General features: G+C 43.5%; 1 pseudogene; it reads right to left on the bottom strand.

Moving 5' to 3' along the window:
* Nucleotides 1-5,544: 5,544 nt before the first annotated feature.
* LOC133477728 (E3 ubiquitin-protein ligase TRIM35-like) lies at nucleotides 5,545-19,013 on the bottom strand (annotated as a pseudogene).
* Nucleotides 19,014-23,454: the final 4,441 nt, after the last annotated feature.

Genomic DNA, 23,454 nt, shown 5'->3' with positions numbered 1-23,454 from the left:
TCCAGTCAGAAAGTATGTGAATTAGGTGGTGGGTAAAAATATCGATTCATCAATTCATTCCAATTCTCTGCCCCGAAATTCAATACCGATTCAGCGGATCCCCCAAATCGATTCAGCTGGTGCTCGCGTGCGATTCGCATTGAATGGCTTTTGCTGCACTGAGATTGTGCCGCTATGTGCTCCTTCTGCTAAAGCTCAATAACAGCAATTTCTTTTGTGATACAGGCCTGCAAATACAGTCCCTCAAATGACTATGGCAGTATCAAAAGTATCAACATTTATTTTTGAGGATGGATCTTCTGGTATCAGATGCATCAACATTTCAGACAGTGTCGATCCTTCCTCACAGCAGTGATGCTGCTCCAGCCAGTGAATGGCCGTCTTGTCACGCCACACTCTTTTTGCGCTCTTTTTGTTGAATTTGTGTATATTTTCACTTGGGAACCCCACTCCATTTTACATACCGTCGTCAGGACCTTATGAGTTGGATTACGGCGTGAAAAGACCGTAGCCAAAGCGAACTAACGTTGCGCTCGAGTATAAAGGCAAACTATGACGTCAGCGCGGTCGTCGTCCGTGCGAGTATAAAGAAGCCTTAAGGGTCTAACTTACGTGTTTACTGTACTTGTAATTTTATGTGTTGCATGTTTTGAAAACAGGTACATACATCTGTACTTAAATCAAGTTGCACTCGCTTGTTAAGGAATAAGTGTTTTATATTCAAATCACACTGCTTGTTTTTCCTTGCATGTATTCCCTGTGCTAGTGTGGCTTTTCTAACCCGTGACATTTATGAGGACAAGCGGTACAGAAAATGGACATATTCATGTAATTTTATCGTATTTTTTCTAGCAATGTTTCTTTATCTTCCAGCAGTTCGTTGTCCTACCAATAGCATGTAATGTATCTTATCAAATCTAAAGAATAGGTAGGAAGTTCAGAGTCAAAGTCAGATTCATTCACAAAATAAAAAGGAAACAATGTCTGCCTATGCAAATTATCAGCATATTTTCCATCTGTATTAATAGAAAATAATAGGATTAATTTCCTAACATCGATTTTGTAGATTTGTATGTTTTGACAGTGGAGAGAATCACCTTTTAATCTTCAGAAACAAGTTCAGTAACATGATCGGGCGTCGAGCACAAGAAGAGAAATGCAGTGGAAATTGCACAGCAGCCATTACAGTTAGAACAATGTTAGACCCTGTCATTCTTTACGACAATGACAATGTGTGTCGAAATGCTTCTGTTTGTGTGCATGTGCTTTTGTGTACGTGTAGGTGGTGACTGATGATCCTGATTCAAAAAGGGGACCCGCACACCATCTAAAAAAAAAAAAGAATCAAGTGCAGACAAGCCGGTATACACCACCTGCACCAGAAATCATTTAAATGTCCTCCTGGGCCATCATAACATCAGGAAAATGTTATCACGCTGTCTGATGTCGGAGAGATAGAGCGTTCCCGGAGATTACTTGCAAAGAAACGTAATAGCTGAGGGGCATTAAACGCCGGTTGTTGCCAGCACCTCTGCCAATAGTGAATAAATGCTTTTGGCAGTGTATACAGAGTAGAAAATCAATAGCGGAGGGTTTTCTGCGTTGTCGGCCTTCTGTATGCACATAGACGGGGGAAGTGGTTTTCTTCACACCACGTAGCGAAAGGACTGATCACTGCTGGAGGTCTGACCATGTGTTTGTGTGTGCGTGTGGGAGTGAGTATAGGAAGATGTAGTGCACAGCATGGGGCTGCCACCAGAAAGAGAACATTCGGCTATATTTATGGGTTGCATGGCAAGCATAATCAGTCGGCTATTTTTCTGGATGTATGCATTACATCTCATGGGGTGGAACTACTAAGAGAGCTCACCTGGCATTGAATATCAGCGGATGTTCTGGGAGTGTGTACGGTGTGTTTTGCTTAAATTCAGATGCTCTTTACCTCCAATCCCCAGTTGTTGTCCTCATATTCATCGCTGCACTTAGGTGGCAAATCGAGGCACGGCGTACGGAGAGAGGAGGAGGAGCTGGTGGTGTGTGTTGGGGTGGGCGGAGTGGGGCAGCCTACTCCTCAGCCATAGTGACCGGGTGAAAAGGCAGTGCAGATGTAATTTGTCCTCAATGGCTGTTTGGGAAGAGTAATTGTGGTGACACTGGCAGGTCGATAGTATGGATTTTTTGTTTGGAGTGCCCTGTGTGTGTGGTGCTAAGGGCAGGCCAGGAAATATAACACTGCTGCTCAAATACAATAAAAATGGATCGAGGGTGTGGTGGTTGTTTGCAGAGCTGGGAGCCATCGTTTGGCTGTGGATGTCATACTGGAGCTGCCGTGGTTATCAAATACACCCGTGCCGTTCTGCCATATTAGCAGCAACTGTTTGAGGCTTCAAACAGGTCTTTCAAACAAGTTAAACACCAGAACAAAAAAACAACACCTAAATTGTGTTTCGCAGGGGAAACTTAACTATAAGAAAAGACTTACTATAGGAGGCAACAATTATGGCCAGAAAACAATTAAAGCATTGACACACAGAGCTGGCAAAAGGTACAATGACCTAGTTAAAACAGTTATGTTTTAAAAGTTTGACTTGCAAAAGCAACAGCGTTGTTAAAGCAATGCCAAATTGCAAGAACATGCAAAAATGACTAAAGCAATGGCATATGCTTTCTGGCGCAAAGGTCTGCAGTTTTTAATGTAGTATTGATGCTGATGTTGATGCCCAAGTTAGAAGGTTTACTCGCACCGCTGTGCCATTCTTGTTGAGATTGTGTCACCAAAGCCTAGGACTATTCCTGCTGTTAACCTCGCTCCCTGGTTAAACACTGACGTCTGTTGCCTTCGTCGCAAATGACGTGCGGAAGTTACCGAAGCTTTATGTATATCATCTTAATTTGAAAGACATTTTTGTTGAATTTACTTCCTAGGTTAAAGTGTGAGTTAAAGTCTTACGTTCTCCATTAAGATAAAAGCAAGGGTCATTTTGGGTATTGCTGGTTCCAAAACAACTATTCTCGGGCTCTTGAATGACATTTCGCTGCCGTAAATGTCCAATGCTTGTTCTGCTGGATTTTAGTGCAACTTTTGATACTGTTGATCACCAAATATTCATGCCGAAAAGAGAAATGAGGCATAAAAAGAAAATAAAAACCTTGCCACTTGCCCGAACCGTTTGCACAACCAAATGTCACACAATAAACCATCGTGAAATTGCTAAATCATGTGACAACAAATATACAAGGACGGGAACAACAGCATGGAACAATAGCACACAACGGCGAATGAACAGGCTGTTTGGCTCGTGTGACGTCACGGCGGCGGAAAGAGACGAACACCGATTATCGATTTAACTGCTGTATATCTGCTATGTCATCACTTTGAAATGGCAGATGTGCTTTGTAAAGGGGATCGAGAGTTATGCAGAAAATGTTGAACATCTTTGTCTTCTGACCTTTAATTTGCCTGTTGAACATTTCTCAGCAGTCTGAATGGCAGTCGTATTCACATATGCCTATACTGAATGATTAACGCATATCAAATTCAACATTTATAAGGACGCCATAATAGTGTTGTTGTCTAGAACATTCATCTTGAGAGTCGGTTAAAGCATCGTCACGTAAACAGCCAAAATGTCACAATTGTTATCCATTTTCAGTTAACAGCAGCGTTGCGTAAGGTCCACTGAAGGACTGTAAGACTGCCCCTCAGACACGAATGCCACAATTTGTTGTTTAATGTTGAGGAAAATGTGGAGTGTGTCAGAACTGGAGGGTCACTTGGACTGACCCTTATTCAAGCGAGTGCACAGTCGCAGTGGGTGTGTGGGGGGGGGGGGAAAGGAGCCTAAACGGAGGGGGGGCCCTAGCTCTGGAGCCCCAGTCAACTCTAACGTGATAAGGCAATGGTGTGTGAGCACAATGTGCTTTGTCCACCCTAGAAAAAGTAATGGAGGAGAAGAAAAGGGCTAATGAGACAGTGAAAAGACATCGAATGTCTCTATGGGACTAAATCAAAGCATGTGAGTGGTTGCGAGGTCTGCATGTGCTCTCTCGAGTGCTACCTTATAATGGGCGTGCCACATAAACACACACACGCACGCGCGCGCGCACACACAATAGAAAATTCTTGAGTTTTCATCTTGAACCCTAAATAATCCCTCCTTAATAGGATGCTTCCAGCGACACGAGAGCCACCTCGTCGGATAAAGCCTGGCTTGCCCCGCCTGTGTCACCGCTGTCATCTCCTATCAGATCGTGTTTCACTCCAAAGCAGTGCTCTTTGGGTAAAACCATTAACGGAGTGTACAGACGCAAACACGACCACATTTTGACACTGCGCCGCCACTCTGACGTAACCGGGCACGACACCTGACGTGGGGAAAAGGTCACACGATTCGTACAAGAGACAGGGGTGCCTCAGACAGTGGACGTGAGGACTCAAAAATGGACGCCTCCCGACCGTGTTGATGGACACATGGCTGAAGCATGGCATTCTAGGAGCGGTGGGAGGAATGGGTGTCCTGCCGAGAACTGTCCCTTCCCGTTTATTCGGGCCGCTGACGGGCGGTGTCTTCGCTCATCGCGCATGATGAGGCTCACGCTAAGTAGGCTAATCAAATACGGATACGTGTGGACACTTTCACACGGATTCAGTTCAGGCGGGACGATTAGCAATGAATGTATGAAACCGTCGCATCTCAAACGCCATAGCATTGCATTTTTCTTCATTAAAATTGGGACGCAGTCAAGATCCGCCCTTGACTAATATGGTACACCCATCGTCAAAGCAAAGGACGCTTCATATCATTTTTTTCTTTTCCTGGATATATGCAAGTGGAGTGTTAATATTCAAACTGAGCAAAGTTACAGTGGTTTAAACTTTTTTTTTAAACCAATAAATGTATTACTTTTCATGTAAAGTAAAAAAAAATTTCGGAGAGTGCAATCCCAATTTACTTTCAAGTACAATGCATTTGCATTTAAGCTTGAAGAACCCTTTTTTTTTTTAAACCTTTCGGTACAATTTCTACTAAACCTTTATGTGCAAGTGTGTGATGGCTGTACTTAGAGAGCAAAGTGTACTTTTTTTTAAACATCCACTGCCCATGTCAGACTAAGAAAATGTACAAAACATTTGGTTACATACTGTAAATGAAGTGGTGTATAACTTTAGTCTTTCCAACTTTGACTTTTAAAAAATACCTCTCTTATTTTTTTTCCTCCTAGCAATTTGTGTGTGCAGAAAAACACAGTAAGATGCACTCCGGGGTCACTTGGATGAATGCGCTTCTCCAAGCATATGGTGTGAATCATTGTTGGCGCCACACTGTTGATTGACGTTACATCGCATCGTCGATTTAGCAGTATTTGTATGTAGCCCAATACAGAGCAGAAAGGCAGAGGCCTGATATAAACTGCGAGACGAAGAGAACGAGCGAGGCAGGCAGAGACAGAAGAAGAGGAGGAAGGAGGGAAAGATAGAGAGTCCCTCGGGCCCCATTAGAGGCAGTTCTGAGGGCCTGTGACATCTGACTGGATCAGTGTTCTTCAGTCTGAGGCGCTGCTCTTATCCACTCCTCCGCCGGAGTCAATAAACACATCACCTACACACAAACACAAACACACAGCAACCAAGCCCCTGGGGTGAACGTCAGATGAGTTCATTTAGAGAGACTTGGATTACTTCTTCTTCGAGAAAGTACTCAGCTTACCAGCGATACTTAATAAGAATGTCAGGGCTCTTGCATATACTGTACTGACTTGACTTTTTAAAAGAGAGAGTATCGCGTTATTGTAAAGTCGTCTAAGGATTTAAGCGATTGAAGGGATGTGGGAAAAACAAGTGACGAGCTGAAAACATTTCCCTCAGCACACCGTCAGAGTGTGGCACCAAGCAGGGTGGAACTTTGAAAGTCAAGCGGTCCTTTATCCATCCCTGCTCTGACCTTTCTGCTAGGCTGCCCTGTATTCACTGGTTGTCAGTGAGAGTTTGTCAGCAGCCATCCATCTCTGTCCACCTCCACCCTCCTTCCTAAATCCCTGCCGACCCATTAACCGGTAGGAACCGGGGAGCGGCGGCGCAACCAGCCTATGGGGGCCTCCTCCCTCCCTCCGCCCAGGTACCCGCGGAGCACGCGGCTCATCCCGGTACCCGAGAGAGGCAGCAGCAGTTGTATATAAATATATATACCTCCAGAATGTAGCAAAAGCATCAACACAGCACTCGTGTGTGATGTGTGGCCCATGGGAGCGGCAGCGAGGCTGATAGCTGCTGGGACACGGGGAGAGCTGGTGGCATCGCTGCAGGGGAAATGCTACTGCTCAACTACGTCTGCATGTTTATGGACCAGCAAAGCACACTCTTATTCACCCTGATATACTGTACTGTACACTTGCATTGTATTTATAAAGTCACTGCAACAGCTATGTCAAGGCACGTTTCATATGGAGCAGGTTTAGGGCCAGAAACTTTATATTTAATGGGAGCCAACAAATCTACACAAGAGCAGCAAAGCACTTGGTGATGGTGAAGGAATAAATACTCCTCTTCTCAAAAGCCTCAAATGATGGATGCAAAGCAAAGTGGAGGAAATAAATCAACACAAAATCTATACTGTAAACTAATTGTTTAAAAGAATAATTAACCTTTTACTGGGACAACCGTCTAAAAATACATTCAGAATTATGAGACAAGCATGTTAAACAGTTGAAGAACCGGTCCATTATTAATCCTTATTTGCTTATTGGCAGGGTTCTACCTCATAATACTTACACACAAAACAACTTACTTTACCTAAAATGTTGATGTCAAGCGGTTAGTGAAAAAATGACATTTCAACGCTGAGAAATTTCGTTCAAATGCCAAATGCATTTGAATGACTTCAAATCCATTAGCAGTTATGCACAAATAACTTGAAAAAAAGTGATTAGTTACAGTTACAGTGCTAGTTACTTTCCCTCAAATACTGTATGTAAAATAATTCCGATTTTTGAGTGGGTTTCATGGGCCATTTGCATTGAGTAGAACAGCATAGACAGTTACTTCATTTAACTTAATATTGATTGGACTTCAACCCACAACCGATTGACATACTTGAGGTCGTAAGTCAATATTAGTCAATATTTTTTTTCACGAGTGTTTTCACCTCAGTGTAGTGTAAAAAAAAAAAAAAAAATTGTCACAGAGCTTCCAGAACGTTGGTACATACTTTACTTTCAGGTATTTTCAACAAAATATTCTCCGTAACAGTTCAACAACAAAGTGCTTTAAATGTAAATTCAACACAAACTGATATACCGTGTGCTGTTAAGACGTTTCATGAGATTAGTGTCACTCACAACAGATGCAGAAAGGTGTTTACCTTTCTCTGGGACATCATCTACACTTTACATGTATGCTCTTGCCTTTTACATCAGTGACACTGAAGTACCGGTAGCGCCTCTATTCCCATCCTTAAATACACAGGCCAGACTCGCCAATGTTGAATCTACTTCTCTTGTTTGACTCTTTGCGATGCTTTGAGGGGACAAGAACAGTACTTGAACTCTGGCACTGATTGGCTTACCGTGAAATTGTCCTCTACCTGCAAAAAATATCTGACTAGAAATAAAACACATTTCCTTAAATTTGGCCCGATTTTCTTATTTTGAGTAAAAAAAAATAATAATTCTGCCTATGGGGTAAGCAATACTGAAAACTATCTTATAAAGCTAGCGCCTTGAAGATGGTCTTAAAACTAGAAAAAATGTTCTGCTGTGCCTGACTCAACAAGCCAGGTCCAATAACAATTTTTAGGTACCAATGCATAATGTCTCGCATTTCACTGTCGGTAATGGTATCGGTGTTGTAACCTTTAAAACAGTAGTTCATTAGATTATCCCTTACTGAAAAGAAAGAATGGCATTAGTAACCCTGTTACTTACAATATCGTCATTCCCAACACTATTTATTAAGCATTAATGCTGCTATTGTCCATTGAGTTCCTGTGGCTTAAAATACAACGTTGCAATGCCTTAACCAGCATTTGTCCAATTGATTCCTTTCTCAAACCTCCAAAATGTAAACACCTTTCTGGAGGACTTCCGATTATGTTGATTGATTTATGATTGAATACAATTTCCAACCCTTTGGTGGACGTTAATCTTGGTCTCATCAGTCCATAAAACCTTGTTCCAAGTTTGTTTTCTCATCTCTGTACTTCTTTGCAAAATCCAATCTGGCCTTCCGATTCTTTTTGCCGATGAGTGGTTTGCATCTTGTGCTGTGGCTTGTATATTTCTTCTCTCCAAGTCTTCTTCGAACAGTGGATTGTGATACCTTCACGCCCGCCCTGTGGAGGTTGGCAGTGATGTCACTGACTGATGTCACAGCTCTCACAATGTTTCTGTCCTCAACTGCTGTTGATACCTATATGCCCAGCCTTAGGGGAATGCAAAGCAAAGAGAGGCAGATTAGCTATGAAAACCGGAAGGGAATAGAAATTGAGAGTTTTGAAAGCGGTATTGATGGTGGAGGAAGGTGGAAGGAGGAGATCTAGACATTGAGAGAGGGAGGGAGAGGGGGCCGTAACGTGATTAATGGACGGGTGGTAGTGGGGAGGTTGGAGCAGCCTGGGAGAGAGCAGAGTGACAGTAATAAAGTGAACCGGCTTCCCATTCATCTCCCTCAACCCATCTCCCGTCTGACCGCTAGGGCTTTACACACTCTGACTAATGCCACGCTCCGCATGCGGGCACAGACAAGTGTGCCACACAGCGCTTCGAGCCGCTATACAGCGTCACATAAATGAACGTACGCCTTCTCTTGACCTCCCGTTGTCACTTTCCAGCCCGTCCCGAGCTCAATCATCCATCAGTTGAAGATGGCTGTCTGAGAGATCAACACTACCTCATAGCTTTTAATGGCTTCTAAATCATCATGTGCATCAGACTCATCTCCTGTGAAACAGTTGCTTTAACAACAGGTCAGACATGGTGCTTGTGTGGCACCCTCGCACATGACCTCTTCGTTGTAGAATTGGACATTGGGTACTTTGTGTGTTTAGTTTAAAGCACAACAATGTGCTGATCCGTTGTGTTTTTGTTCATTTCTGTCTCATTTAAAGCATGCATCTTTCAAGCGCAGGTAGATGCAAACAACGTTGTTTAGTAACCTTCCCTCTGGCTACTGTAATGAGATGCATATCCCAAATGTAGCCTCATTAACCTGTCCCGAGCTGCTGCACATCACGTGTCGTACAATGATTCCGCACCGGGGAAACGTAACCCTCCATAATAGGGTTATGTTAGGGATGTTACCTCAGCGGTGCCTTCACTCAGATTTGCTCTAATTATACTATATTAAACATGGATCGCTGTGGATGATGAACCTAAATATTTATCCTTTTGGTGTTGTATGTCGCATTTAAAGTGTACCTTTTGTGACCTTGAGTTGTCATTCCGCTCCCTCCCGGGTGAAAATGTGATCAGCGTGTATTTGCATGGGAGTACAATGTAAAGTTCCTCGTTGATCTTTCAGTCAAGGGTACCCCAGTAAATCCGAATATTTCCAAAGACAGAGGCCTCCAGCAAAATAAAATGTATGACTAAATTGACTTAAATTAATTGGGCAATAGCTTGATAAAAGATCCTACATGTTATTTAAATCATCATTGGTTTGAATTGCTCCAAGCTCTACTACGAACACATTACAAATGATAAGAAAACAGTAAAAATGCATCTCCAACGGGCGCCACCTGCATGGGGTAAATCTGTCTTCATATCAGCTGCATGACTTTTGCCCAGGCGGACAATAGATTAAACAATGAATGAATGATTTATTAGCTGTCGTTGTCATGCTATTTAGATGGATGGGTGTACATGCGGCATGACCTCACTTCCTTGTTCTCTGCCTTGTATTTGAGGGTATGAGGAGAGGGGGTGGGGGGGCTGGGGGATGTTGGCAGGGCGGGGCAGGTCAGGCACATCACTGGCCACTGACAGGAGCCAGCCACTTGATCAATGATCCCTGGGTTGGGATATTGTGCAGCGCTGTGAGGCAGCTGCGGATGAACTTCAAATATATATGGAAGGATGAAGGTGTGTGTCTATCTATCGTTGCGTACTGTATGTGTGTGCCTGTGTGTACTACCAGAAAAGTAACTCCTCTCTCCAACCTTACCTCTCCTCTCTTCCACCTTCTCCCTCTCCCTCAGATGGGTTATTCTGGCGATGGCCCTGACAGGCCATGGTTTGGATTTTGATTTATGTTTCTGTGAAGCTCAAATCAAAGATTCCATCTACTGCTGCTTTATGGCAGCTGGGATGATGAATGGTGCAGTCTCTCGGTCAAACCGAGCCTCTGTGTCTTTGCCCCACATTTTAATTGCTAAAGTAGCCAGTCATCGCTCAGCCCTCCTATCCTCTCCCTGCCACCCAACCACATCCTTTCTCCGCTTTTTTCTGCCCATTGCCTCTCACCCTCGCTCTTATTCACGCTCGATAATGTACCTTTATCTTTTCACATGTCCACATGTCGCTTTCCCTCATAAAACTTCAAAATGGCAGCAGGAGAGTAGCCATGTGAAAACATTCATAATCACTCTCACTGATACAGAACAATGCAGGCCTTCTCTAATATTCATTTTCACCTCCAGTGTTGGTTAATGGGTGACCTACCGCACACGTATAGTGAGAATGGAAATAAATCGCAGCATCAACATAAAAAGCCACTTTATTTGGTGGAAGACTGCTGAGATGCCGAGCTCTGATAGAGTTTATGTTTGCTCGCTATTTTTCAAAAGTAAACACATTCTGCAGTACATGACATTACTAAGTAGGTTAAGTATAGCCCCGGGCTATCATCCATCAGGACAGAATGAAGCGAGCATATTCTGCCCGACGAGAGGTGAAAGTTTTCCACTGTGCCGCCATGACATTTAATTTTTCACATCTCCCGCGTGTTCCTGAGATGAATTTTGGCAGACCCGGTGCAATTTAGCTGCTTGGCAGTTTGAAATTGGGCGATGAATCACAACACGGATTCAATGGGACGCCAGTCGTTGTACAATATTTTCTCTGTGTCAGAATAGGAAGAGGGAGAGATACAGAGGGAAACAACAATAGAGAGAGATGCAGAGGGTGTAGATTGCGTTCTCCAATCATTTTCCACTCACACGGCCTATCATCCCACCTGCTTCAAAAACAAAGCACCACAGTCAAGTCATATAAGAGGAGTCGTGTGAGGCTGCAGACGTCAAGCAATGGCGGAGGTCTTTAAGGGCTGCACTTGGATATTTTGACAAAGAGCACTGAAGAAAGAAATCAATAAAGTTAGGACTTTGCCAGTCACTGAGCAGAGCAGCGAGAATGCAAAGTTCTAAACTCAACCTCCAGACAAACTCCAAATGAGCAACCAATAGACTGACTCAGCCTCTGGCACAAGCCATTTATTAGCCTGGCAGCAGAATATGGTGCATTGCACAGCTGATGGTCTGTATCTTGGAGGACCACACATGAGAAGGATGTCGACGGCATCTGCTCAAATGTGTGTGAGTCGCTAAATGTGTACAATTCACTGTACACACAGACCCCATGCCTTATTTTAGTGTATTTTATTTTATTTTTTCAGGGCACAATACAGTTTGAGATTTACAAGACAATACATCAGAGCAATTGTCAATGACATGCATTCGTGCTCAATATTTGCATCATCTGCTCCACTGAACACTGAAAATTTTATCTCCTCTAGTGATTGTTTTTTTTCGTGTACGACCATGCACTTTGACCTCTAAGCTGAAGGCCACAGGAAAGAAAGTAAAGAAAACAGGACCACTTTGTTTTTGTTAGAAAGAAAAAGGCCAATTTTTTACATAAGCATTTTGTAGTTACTTAAAAGGGGCACTAATGAAAAATGAGTGGCAGCACTCAATTTAAAAATTCAAGGCTTGGTAATTAATTAATCACAATTAATTGAATAAAATATTTGGAACAATAAGCAATGATTTGCAATTCAAATTTCAATTTGAATTGATTTGGGAATTTTGGGAACTACGTAAACTTAAAACAACAAAATTCAATCAAAAATGTTTATTTGCCATCAAGTGCCTCTATACATAAATAGATGAGTCACATGACTAAAGTTATTGTCTTTATGTCTTTAATTGTAATGATATGCAACTGGTCTGACCCCAAAGCATACACAGAGCGTAGAAAAAGTAACTCAGTCTTTAGTCAAGTGAAGTTCAAACAATGGGTGCTACTAACTAGTAGGTGTACTGTAGTAAAGTATGTTTACATAAAGTACAAAATAAGAAAACTGGTGTCATAAAGCACGACTAATAATGGGTAGGGAAATTAAGTACAAAAATAAAAGACTAATAAACAAAGCACTACTGATGAGTAGGGAAAACAGTAATATACAAAGTACCCAAAAAAATACTAATAATAAGCATAAAGTGCTACTAACAAGTAGGGGGAATAGCAATGATCAAAATTCAAACATACAGGAACTAAACAAAGAAGGAGCAACGCAAGGAGGAATAGCAGGAAAACGCCAGAATTTAAAAGGGTGAAGACCACAAGCACAAGCGCACGAAAAACATCCAATAATGAGCAGTATTCAATATAGTGGTGAGAAAGAATACTCGTGACCATAGGTGAGGGTAGGAACGTAGATCGACCGGTAAATCGAGAGCTTCGCCTTTCGGCTTAGCTCCTTCTTCACCACAATGGACCGATACAAAGTCCGCATCACTGCAGACGCTGCACCGATCCGCCTGTCGATCTCCCGTTCCATTCTTCCCTCACTCGTGAACCGAACCCCAAGATACTTGAACTCCTCCACTTGGGGCAGGATCTCATCCCCGACCCGGAGAGGGCACTCCACCCTTGTCCGACTGAGGACCAGGGTCTCAGATTTGGAGATGCTGATTCTCATCCCAGCCGCTTCACACTCGGCTGCGATCTGCTCCAGTGAGAGTTGGAGATCACGGCTTGATGAAGCCAACAGAACCACATCATCTGCAAAAAGCAAAGATGCAATATTGAGGCCACCAAACCAGACCCCCTCTATGCCTTGGCTGTGCCTAGAAATTCTGTCCATAAAAGTTATGAACAGAATCGGTGATAAAGGGTAGCCTTTGATGAGTCCAACCCTTTGTTGAGTCCGACTTACTGCCAGCAATGCGGCCCAAACTCTGACAATGGCCGTACAGGGGGTTCGGTACCCCATACTCCCGAAGCACCCCCCACTGGACTCCCCGAGGGACACGGTCGAACGCCTTCTCCAAGTCCACAAAACACATGTAGACTGGTTGGGTGAACTCCCATGCACCCCCGAGGACCCTGCCGAGGGTCTAGAGCTGGTCCACTGTTCCACGGCCAGGACGAAAACCACACTGTTCCTCCTGAATCTGAGATTTGACTTCCCAACGGACCCTCCTCTCCAGCACCCCTGAATAGACCTTACCAGGGAAGCTGAGGAGTGTGATCCCCCTGTTGTTGGAACACACCCTCAGTCTCCCTTCTTAAAAAGGGGGACCACCACCCCAGTCTGCCAATCCAGAGGCAATGTCCCGATGTCCACGTAATATTGCAGAGGCGTGTCAACCAAGACATCCTTTACGAACTCCGGGTGAACCTCATCTACCCCTGGGGCCCTTCCACCGAGGAGCTTTCTAACCACCTCCGTGACCTCAACCCCAGATATAGGAGAGCCTGCCTCAGAGACCCCAGACTCTGCTTCCTCATGGGAAGGCATGTCGGTGGAAAAAGTCCCACAGGCCAAAAAGGCCTGATAGGCCTCCTTCTTCAGTTTGACGGCATCCCTCACCGCCGGTGTCCATCAACAGGTTCGGGGATTGCCACCACGACAGGGACCAACTACCTTACGGCCACAGCTCCGGTCGCCCGCCTCGGCAATTGAGGCGCGGAACATGGTCCACTCAGACTCAATGTCCCCCGCCTCCCCCGAGACTTGGGTGAAGTTCTCCCAGAGGTGGGATTTGAAACGCATTCTCACAGGAGATTCTGCCAGACGTTCCCAGCAGACCCTCACAATACGCTTGGGCACGCCAGGTCAGACCGGCATCTTCCCCTGCCATCGGCGCTTACTCACCACCAGGTGGTGATCACTTGACAGCTCTGCCCCACTCTTCACCCAAGTGTCCAAGACATGCGGCCGCAAGTCCGATGACACGATCAAAAAGTCGATCATCAAACTGCGACCTAGTGTGTCCTGGTGCCAAGTGCACGTCTGGACACCCTAATGCTTGAACATGGTGTTCGTAATGGACAATCCATGATGAGCACAGAAGTCAAATAACAGAACACCACTCAGGTTCTGATCAGGGGGGCCGTTCCTCCCAATCACCCCCTTCCAGGTCTCACTGTCATTGCCCACATGATGGAGTCCCCAGCGGGAGCACTCTCCAGCATCCCCTCCAAAGACGGTACTCTGACCTGCTATTTGGTGCATAGGCACAAACAACAGTCAGGACCTGTCCCTCTGCCCGAAGGCTGAAGGAGGCTACCCTCTCGTCCACCGGGATGAGCCCCAATGTACCGGCACCGAGTTGGGGGTCAATAAGAATAACCACACCTGCTCTCACCGTGGGCAACTCCAGAGTGGAAAAGAGTCCAACCCCTCTCAAGATGACTGGTACCAGAGCCCAATCCGTGTGTGGAGGCGAGCCCGACTATATCTAGTCGGAACTTCTCAACCTCACACACCGACTCGGGCTCCTTCCCTACCAGAGAGGTGACATTCCACATCCCTAGAGCCAGCTTCTGTAGCCGGGGATCGGCTCGCCAAGGTCCCCGCCTTTGGCCACTGCCCAGCTCACACTACACCCGACCCCTATGTCCCCTCCCACAGATGATGAGTCCATGGGAAGGGGGACCCACGTTACCCTTACGGGCTGTCCCCATGGGTGGAGGCCTGGCCACCAGGCGCTCACCTTCGAGCCCTACCTCCAGGCCTGGTTCCAGAGGAGGGCCCCGGTGACCTGTGTCCCGGCAAGGGAAACGTGCATCTCATTTGTTTTCTTCTTCATAGGGGTCTTTTGAGCCATGCTTTGTCTTGTCCTTCACCTAGGACCTGTTTGCCATGGGTGACACTACCAGGGGTGTGAAGCCCCAGACAACTTAGCTCCTAGGATCATTGCCACACACAACCCTCACCACGATAAGATGACGGCTCAAGGAGGGGTTCAATTATGTCACTTAATTTATCTTTTATCTTTAATTTATTGGTCACCAGCCAATCGCAGGGCACTTATAAACAAACAACCATTCGCACTCACATTCACACCTACGGGGAATTTAGAGTCTTCAATTAACCTACCGTGCATGTTTTTGGGATGTGGGAGGACACCGGAGTGCCCGGAGAAAACACACGCAGGCACGGGGAGAACATGCAAACTCCAAACAGGCGGGGCCGGGGATTGAACCCTGGTCCTCAGAACTGTGAGGCAGACGCTCTAACCAATCTTCACCGTTCCGCCAGTTATAGATCACAGGATTATTATTTTTTTTAATGCATGGAGAGAAAGGCTGGTTGACTTGAGCCCCGGTCACTTTCGAGCTAGTGGGTCGAGCAACTTTTTCAGGAGTTTAGCAGTGCAAGAAGTGGAATAAATGATCCCAATGGACTTCAATGGATCGCAGGGATATTTTTTTTATTGCCCAACAGCCAAATAACACAGGCCACTGGATGTACGTGATGGCTTCCCAAAAGCAGCCATGTAAAAAGCAAAAGGAAGACAATGGACAGTGCTGTTTTATCCTGTATTTGTTGGATATTTCACTCTTCTGTCCTAAGTCACCCACTGCTTCACTTGTTTAAACCCTGTATTGTATTACCAAGAGCAGCTGCTAAACTTGTCACCGGGAATAAAAAAGTTTTTCCATGGTCATGAAGTCACATAGCATCGTCATCGTTTCAAAATTACGAGCGTGTGCGTGAGCGCACGTGTGAGAAGCATGATCTTTTTTCCATTTCACTCTTTACAACGAATACCTAGTCATGTGGAAAGGTTTTAAAACTTCGTCATAGCTAATAAATCTAATTTCCCTCACAGGATGAATAATGTATCCATCCAACCATGGAAGGATGAATGGATGGATGGATGGTGGCTATGAGTGGATATGAACGTACTGGGCCCAAAATTCAGCCCGGGAATTTGAGATGGAGAGGCTCCCAGTGCGTGCAACCAAAGAGCGAAGTTTTTTTGTTCTGTCTGCTGCACAGCGAGGCCTCGAACACGAACCAATGAGCGGTGACCGTAATTGTAGGTCTCCTCATTTTAGTGGTACAGTGATTTATTTCTCTTTACTTTTATTTACAACGCTTGCATCATAGTTGCTTGCACAAGTGTGACCTACTCCCACCTCTGGAATTCTGGAATAAGCCGTCTCATTCTGCACGCTTCAAATGTAATAACGCAGTGCATCTACATCCAAAAAGTCCAAGGTCCATTTCGTGTTTCCTGTAGCTGTGCTTTTTGTTCACAGACTTCAATCAATGACACTTGGATTTGTTAAGCCCACACTGTCACACTGAAATATGATTCACTTATCATGGTATAAATGATATTTCCCAGGTGACATTTTTGCAATCTATTTACTATAAATATCACATTGAAATGGAAAAAAAGGATTTAATATCGTAAAAATGAGATTTGCCAGGGAGTGTCAGGTCAAGAAGATGTTCAAGTGTGTATTCATACAGGGAGAAATAGAGTACAATAAGAGTACGTATTTATCTCAGAAGGTTAAACTTGACAAATGTCTTGACTGTGTTATTTTGTGTGGTACAAATCGATGAATACCTATATGAAATTCTAAGATATTCAATGTGTGTTCATGAACTTATTGTTCTGATTACCTCAAGTTTTTTAATGTACGAATTAATGTTATATTCTTGAAAGCTTTTCAACCTGTCTTAAAAGCCTGACAAACACTATTTAATGAATCAGAAGCTATTAGAGTTCATTACAAATCAACTGGAGTCAATGTCAAAAGTACAAAGTAAGAATATTATCAATTCAAAAATGGATTTCATTGCACAAGGTGAAATGTGATTGTGTTTGCTCTATGTGATTATCTCGCTTTGTTTGCATATGGTGAGGTAGGAAACACGAAATGGTAAATGTAGCCGCAGAACACTGAAACAAACTTCTCATTTTTTCTCTCAAATGTACTGTATTTCACGTGTTCTCTGTATTTGATTACACTGCTAATTTTCAATACACCTACAAGCACAAACTACAATTATTTTGGATGGAACCGTTCTGACTCAGTAGTGACCATTGAACACCACAAAATAAAATAAAAGCAAGCCTTTGTTTGCACGAAACTGTCAGGAAAGCAGCCAGCCTGTTATTTGAAATTAAATTCACAAAAGATTGTGAATTGTGATAAATTATCCCCCATAAAATATATACGTACATATAAAGTTTCGATTTGATTTAATTTCTCATCACTTTGAGTTGTAATGCAATGTGTGAGTGGTATTATTTTCAGAGGACTTGTATCCTTTGTGTAGAAGTAAGGACACACTTTCTTCAGATGACATGAAAAAGAGAGTTTCCAAGTTGAAGTGCTCATGAGCATTGTGCGTATGTGAGTGTTTGCAAGAGATTCCGAGAATGAAAGTCTTTTTCTGTTCCAGTCCAGAGGAACACGGATCCTCTTCAGTTTCACTTTGACTGACTCATTCCAAGATTCATATTGTGGTGAAAACATTTTGTATTCGTCACCACGAAATCCAATGCCCCATTTCAAAGTTGTACAGCCCGTAAAAGACTCCCCCAGTACCCCCAGTTCCCAGTCTGTGTTGTCTCCCACTTCAACGTCTCAGATGTCCAAATCAGAACCAAGCACACGGTTCTTGTACAGAATCCTCTCTGGATTCTTCGGGCGCTGCTCTCCTACCGTAACAGTCATACTGGTCAGATCGTCAGACAGATTGAGTGCTGAGCGGGCCGTGTTTGGGTCCAGAATCACAGGCCTGAAGGGGACTATCTCCTTCGTTCGTTCCCACACGGTGAACTTCAGGTTGCCCACATGTTTGACTTCATCCAGCAGAGCTCCTGGGAGCAGTTTGGGCTTGTCGTGCAGCTCTTGGATTTTAGCCATTGCAACCTGGAAGTTCTTCATGAAGGACAAGTGGTCAAATGTCAGATGCTCCTTTGTGGTTCTGATCACATCTGAGAGAACGACTGTGTCTTTTTTGAGAGCCCCAATCTTCTCCTTCATCATCTGACTCTTCTTCTGCTCTTCCTCCCTCAGAGCAGACAACTTGGCCTCCTCCTCAACCTGCAGGAAGTGACGAAGCTCCTTGAAATACTTCTTAATCTTGCTTTCAATCTGGTCTCCCTGGACCTTGATGTACTCTGCTTGTTCATGGCATCCATCCATCCATTTTCTGAGCCGCTTCTCCTCACTAGGGTCGCGGGCGTGCTGGAGCCTATCCCAGCTGTCATCGGGCAGGAGGCGGGGTACACCCTGAACTGGTTGCCAGCCAATCGCAGGGTACATAGGAACAAACAACCATTCGCACTCACAGTCATGCCTACGGGCAATTTAGAGTCTCCAATTCATGCATGTTTTTGGGATGTGGGAGGAAACCGGAGTGCCCGGAGAAAACCCACGCAGGCACGGGGAGAACATGCAAACTCCACACAGGCGGGGACGGGGATTGAACCCCGCACCTCAGAACTGTGAGGCTGACGCTCTAACCAGTCGGCCACCGTGCCGCCTTGTTCATGGCAGTTCTCTGTAATCTTAATATAATCTATCAGTTTTTGTTTCACGTCCTGCAGGGCTTTCTGGAGTTTCTCTCTGTGATCTTGCGCTGCTTCATCGAGGGGACAGAACTTGTGGCCAGCGTGGATTTTCGCATCTTTGCGAACGTGGCACACAGACTCCTGATGGTCCAAACAGAAGAGTTTCAGTTTCTCCTTGTGCAACCTGCAGATGTCCTCCGACTCCACTGGGGAAAAGGTCCTCTCGGACAACCCTAAAGGTGTATCCATCGATCTAAATTCTGTTCCACAGATCCATCACCTTTCATTTTGTTGTAACAGGTCGGACAGTGGAAAGTCACAACAGCTTGACTAGCCATGGTCGTCGTGAAGACACCGTCGCAGTCGATAAGCTTCTAACGTAGTACAACTGTGCAGTGTGAAGACGCACTGTGAGTGTCAATGGTTATTTGTCTCTATGTGCCCTGCAGTTGGCTGGCAAACACTCCAGGGTGTACCCCGCCCCTCGTCCAAAGTCAGTCGGGATAGGCTTCAGCTCACCTTTGAGCCGAGTAAGGATAAGTTGTACAGAAAATAGATGGGTTTATTATCGAAGAATGAGATTTGTCAGGTGCCAAACTGCAACAGTAAATAAGATAAGGTCAGGTCAAGAAGATATTCAAGAAGGTAACACTAACCCTCTTTGTGTATTCATACTTACTGCATCATCTTAAGTATAGTACAATACAGTTCAGTACATTGAATTTGACAAATATCTGGATGACAACTGTTATTTTCTTTTGGTATGATACATGCTGATGCTGAATATTCACCTTCCATCACTATTTTTCTATTTAATTTTGATCATCTTTTATCTGGTTTGCATAATAATCTTGGTTGGAAATGCCAAAAATATCCCTTTTGAAGTTATTCTAGTTGTCTTCTCCGCCTGGCATTTGAAACGGTCAGATTTCATATTATTATGCGACATGTGAATGAGCTTTGCTCATCTTTCCTATTTTGAAGATGGAAAACAGTCTTATTGGTCTTATTGGTCCTTATGAAGGCGTCTGTTAGAGATGTCACGTCGTTCGATGCCTAGTTTAGACTTGAACAAGACTGCATGCGTGCAGTCTGGAGTCACACTCCAGACCTCTCTGCTCATGCACGTAAATCTTTTTTCATGCCGCAGCCATCTTTGAATGTTACATTAGCTAGTGTTAAGTTTGCTGCGTAGTGAAAATAAATGTAACATGCTGAGAGACACTTTCTTTGGTCAATCAGTGGACCCTCGTGGTCACCGCCTTCAGCCACCCCCGACCCCCTTTGTCCCTCGACATGGGTGATGAACCCAAGGTAAAATTCCTCTTCAGGTTGTGCCCGCCATTAAGCCCTGAGCACCAGAGGAGGCCCAGGTGACCTGTGCCCTTTGAGGATAATCTAAGTCATAGCAGTTTGTTTGAGCCACGCTTTGTCTGGTCCCTATCCTGCGACCTGTTTTACAAGGGGGATAAAGCCCCACGCAAATGCAGTTTTTAGGATTATTAGGACAAGTAAAGCACTCCACCACGATGACACGATGGCTCGAGAGGGACGATACACACTCCATACACTCCAAAATCTTGCACAAAGTCTTTCCAGAATACAAGAGATGCGTAATAGCTGCAAAGAGTATATCAACTTTCGATTTAACTACCTGTAGTTGGAATGGCCAGGTGTCCCTACACTTTTGTCCACACACAATTCGAACTGTGATGGGATGATGAGAATGTTTGGTGTGTGTCTGCTCCTATTGTTCTTCTATTTACACTTGTATATTGACTAAGAAAGATGGCATATATGCATTCAACAAAGTGACCCTGAGTCTCCTCCTTCCATCTTCCGTGGCGACATTATTTGGATGTCAGGCTGGAAAATGTGAAGTGAAATCCCCTTTGTGCACGCATGTGTGTTCAAATACGTGTGCCGTTGAGCGCGCACATCTTGGATTTGAGGATGATTCAAAGTGGCACCTCGTTGTGTGAGGACAGGCTTCACAAATACACTCGTCATGCAAAAGATGTTGTCAACCACTTCCTGGCCGTTTGTGTAAGCGATGTCTTCAAAAGCCATCAAACACAGGGAGGTTTTCACCCTCCTCCTCTGCCACCGTTCAAGTCGTCCTATTGTCCTTCTATTCACGCTGCCTTTTCCTCCTCCCACCTTTTTTCATTCACCCTGCGGAAGACGTTTTACTTTCAGTGACTCATACGTAGCGACAAGATACACAAACACTGACTAACAGTGTCATGAAGTGCAAGACCCAGAACGGTTTCTTTGGTTTCCACCTTTTATTGACCATCAGAATGACTGAGAGGCCTGTACTGTATGTATGAAACGAGAGTTCTCCAACATAAAATGTACAGCTTGTGCAATTTATGTCTTCCAAGTGTACATATTGTATTTTATAGTTCGGAAAATATGATATTGAGCGCTGCAATGATGAATCGATTATCAAATTAATCAATAAAGATTTTGATGATCGTTAAGAGACCTTCCAAACCACCAAAGACCACCAAATCCTCTAAATTGCAGATTAAAACAACCTTAGTTGCAGCCCTAATGATATTTTATTATTATTATTATTATTATTATTATTACAGATTATTTATTTTATATCATTTTATCAACGGGTACTGTAACCTATATTTATACTGCTTGATGCTCATTTTTTTTCATGACCCACCGACCTCACTCAATGAACCTCTGTCCGTTTGTAGACCATGCATCCTATCCGTTACTTATTTTCTGTACAAATAAAGGAATAAAACTTGTATATGACCTTAGAACTGTTTTGATTTATTTTTAGAATCTTATTGCATGTGCGTAATGTTTTTATAAGTATTAGTCTGAGCCAGATCAAAGCTGGTAGACAGCCTGAACAAACATACCTGCAGCAATAGACATTCATCCATCCATCCATTTTTTTATTTTATATACTGTATATTTCATATTTTCAGGTTATTTTTTTGTAATTTGTGTAAAAAGGGGGAGAACCGTGGTTGTGCCAGCCCACACTGTCATTAGCAATGATGGTGAAGCGGAAGATGAAGGTGGAGGCACCATCAAAACCTTAAAAAATGTTTTTTTTTTTAAACATTTTTTCAAGTACATTGTTTATATAAAATTTTTTCATCTTAACTTAGTAATAATTTTAGTTGGAGTTTTTATTTTTATTTCACTATATTTGAGCACAGTACTAATATTAAAAATGCACAGTGTTACAGTGGTTTACAATATTTGATATATATATTTAGGAAGAACTCATTTTGGGTGAGCAGTTAGGCCGACTCCTCTTCTGTATTTTAATGATGGCCATTATGGCGGTACTTGGAGAGCAAACATTTTTTTTAGGTGGTACTTGGTGTAAAATGAATAAAATAAATGACGGTGATTCACTGATCTAACCTACAAAAAACATTGGTTAGCTCATACAGCTACATAAGAGGGTCAAAATATTCGAGAAAGCTCAGTGTATACTGTTACTGTTATACCACTGCCACTGTAAACTGTAACAAGAATTCTTAATTTAATGATAATTCACACTTAATCTTTGACAGTGTCAATAAAAAATGAGCATTATTTTCTTTTTGGGAATGCAGTTCTTATATTATATGTTGTGGCCAACCCTGTATCGATGTCATTTTTGTATAATTTGATCAATAATGATAAAGACATGGCCCACTGAATTTCCCATCAAAATCAATTAATTTTATTGATTAATACTTAAAATACTGGCAGTTGTTACACATCAAAAGGTCATTTTCTAAGAAAAACAAATATCCTGAAGTCATATTTTTAAAACGCCAAAATGTCTTTACCGTTTGGTGTCTGAAAGGAAGTTTCATGATTTGCAACATGTTTTCTGAAGAAGCTAATTACATTTTTGGATCTATAGGCTTTTTCTGCTATTGATGAATATACCTTTTTTCCATGAATAAAAAACTAACACAAATGCATTTTAGTGTGTTTATTTCCATTTTTTTGGGTGGCCCTTCTTGGTCACTTAACTGTCTTTACCATTAATGCCACTGGAGAGAGCCTCATTATGTTGTTGCAACACACCAGAGGGATCTGTGAGCTGAAGTGCCAAGCTTAGGCAGCCATTTTGTATTCACACAATAGCAGACAGCAAAATAAACGGTGTTATTTCTGAGATATGAATGAATTTGTAAAAGTGTCGGAACTATTGCATGTCTTTATCGTTATTTAGATTGTATAAAGACAAGAGTGTAATTGGTTTAATGAGAAGTTAGGATCATTTATATACTTGTGTCCGTAGTTTGAAGGGCAACACATGTAAATTGTCCAACTCACATGATTTTATTGAATCTGTTAATGTCTTTACTATTATTCACTCCATCCATCCATTTTCTGTACCGTTTATCCTCACTAGGGTCGCGGGCGTGCCGGAGCCTAGCCCAGCTATCTTCGGGCGAGAGGCGGGGTGCACCCTGAACTGGTCGCCAGCCAATCGCAAGGAACATATAAACAAACAACCATTCGCACTCACATTCACACCTACGGGCAATTTAGAGTCTTCAATTAATCTAGCATGCATGTTTTGGGGATGTGGGAGGAAACCGGAGTACCCGGAGAAAACCCACGCAGGCACGGGGAGAACATGCAAACTCCAAACAGGCGAGGCTGGGATTTGAACCCCGGTCCTCAGAACTGTGCTGCCCATATAAAA

The sequence above is a fragment of the Phyllopteryx taeniolatus genome, chromosome 5 (assembly GCF_024500385.1).
Source record: "Phyllopteryx taeniolatus isolate TA_2022b chromosome 5, UOR_Ptae_1.2, whole genome shotgun sequence".
Lineage (NCBI taxonomy): Eukaryota > Metazoa > Chordata > Actinopteri > Syngnathiformes > Syngnathidae > Phyllopteryx > Phyllopteryx taeniolatus.
The sequence above is the reverse complement of the archived record's forward strand: the minus strand, read 5'-3'. Positions and strand labels throughout refer to the sequence as shown.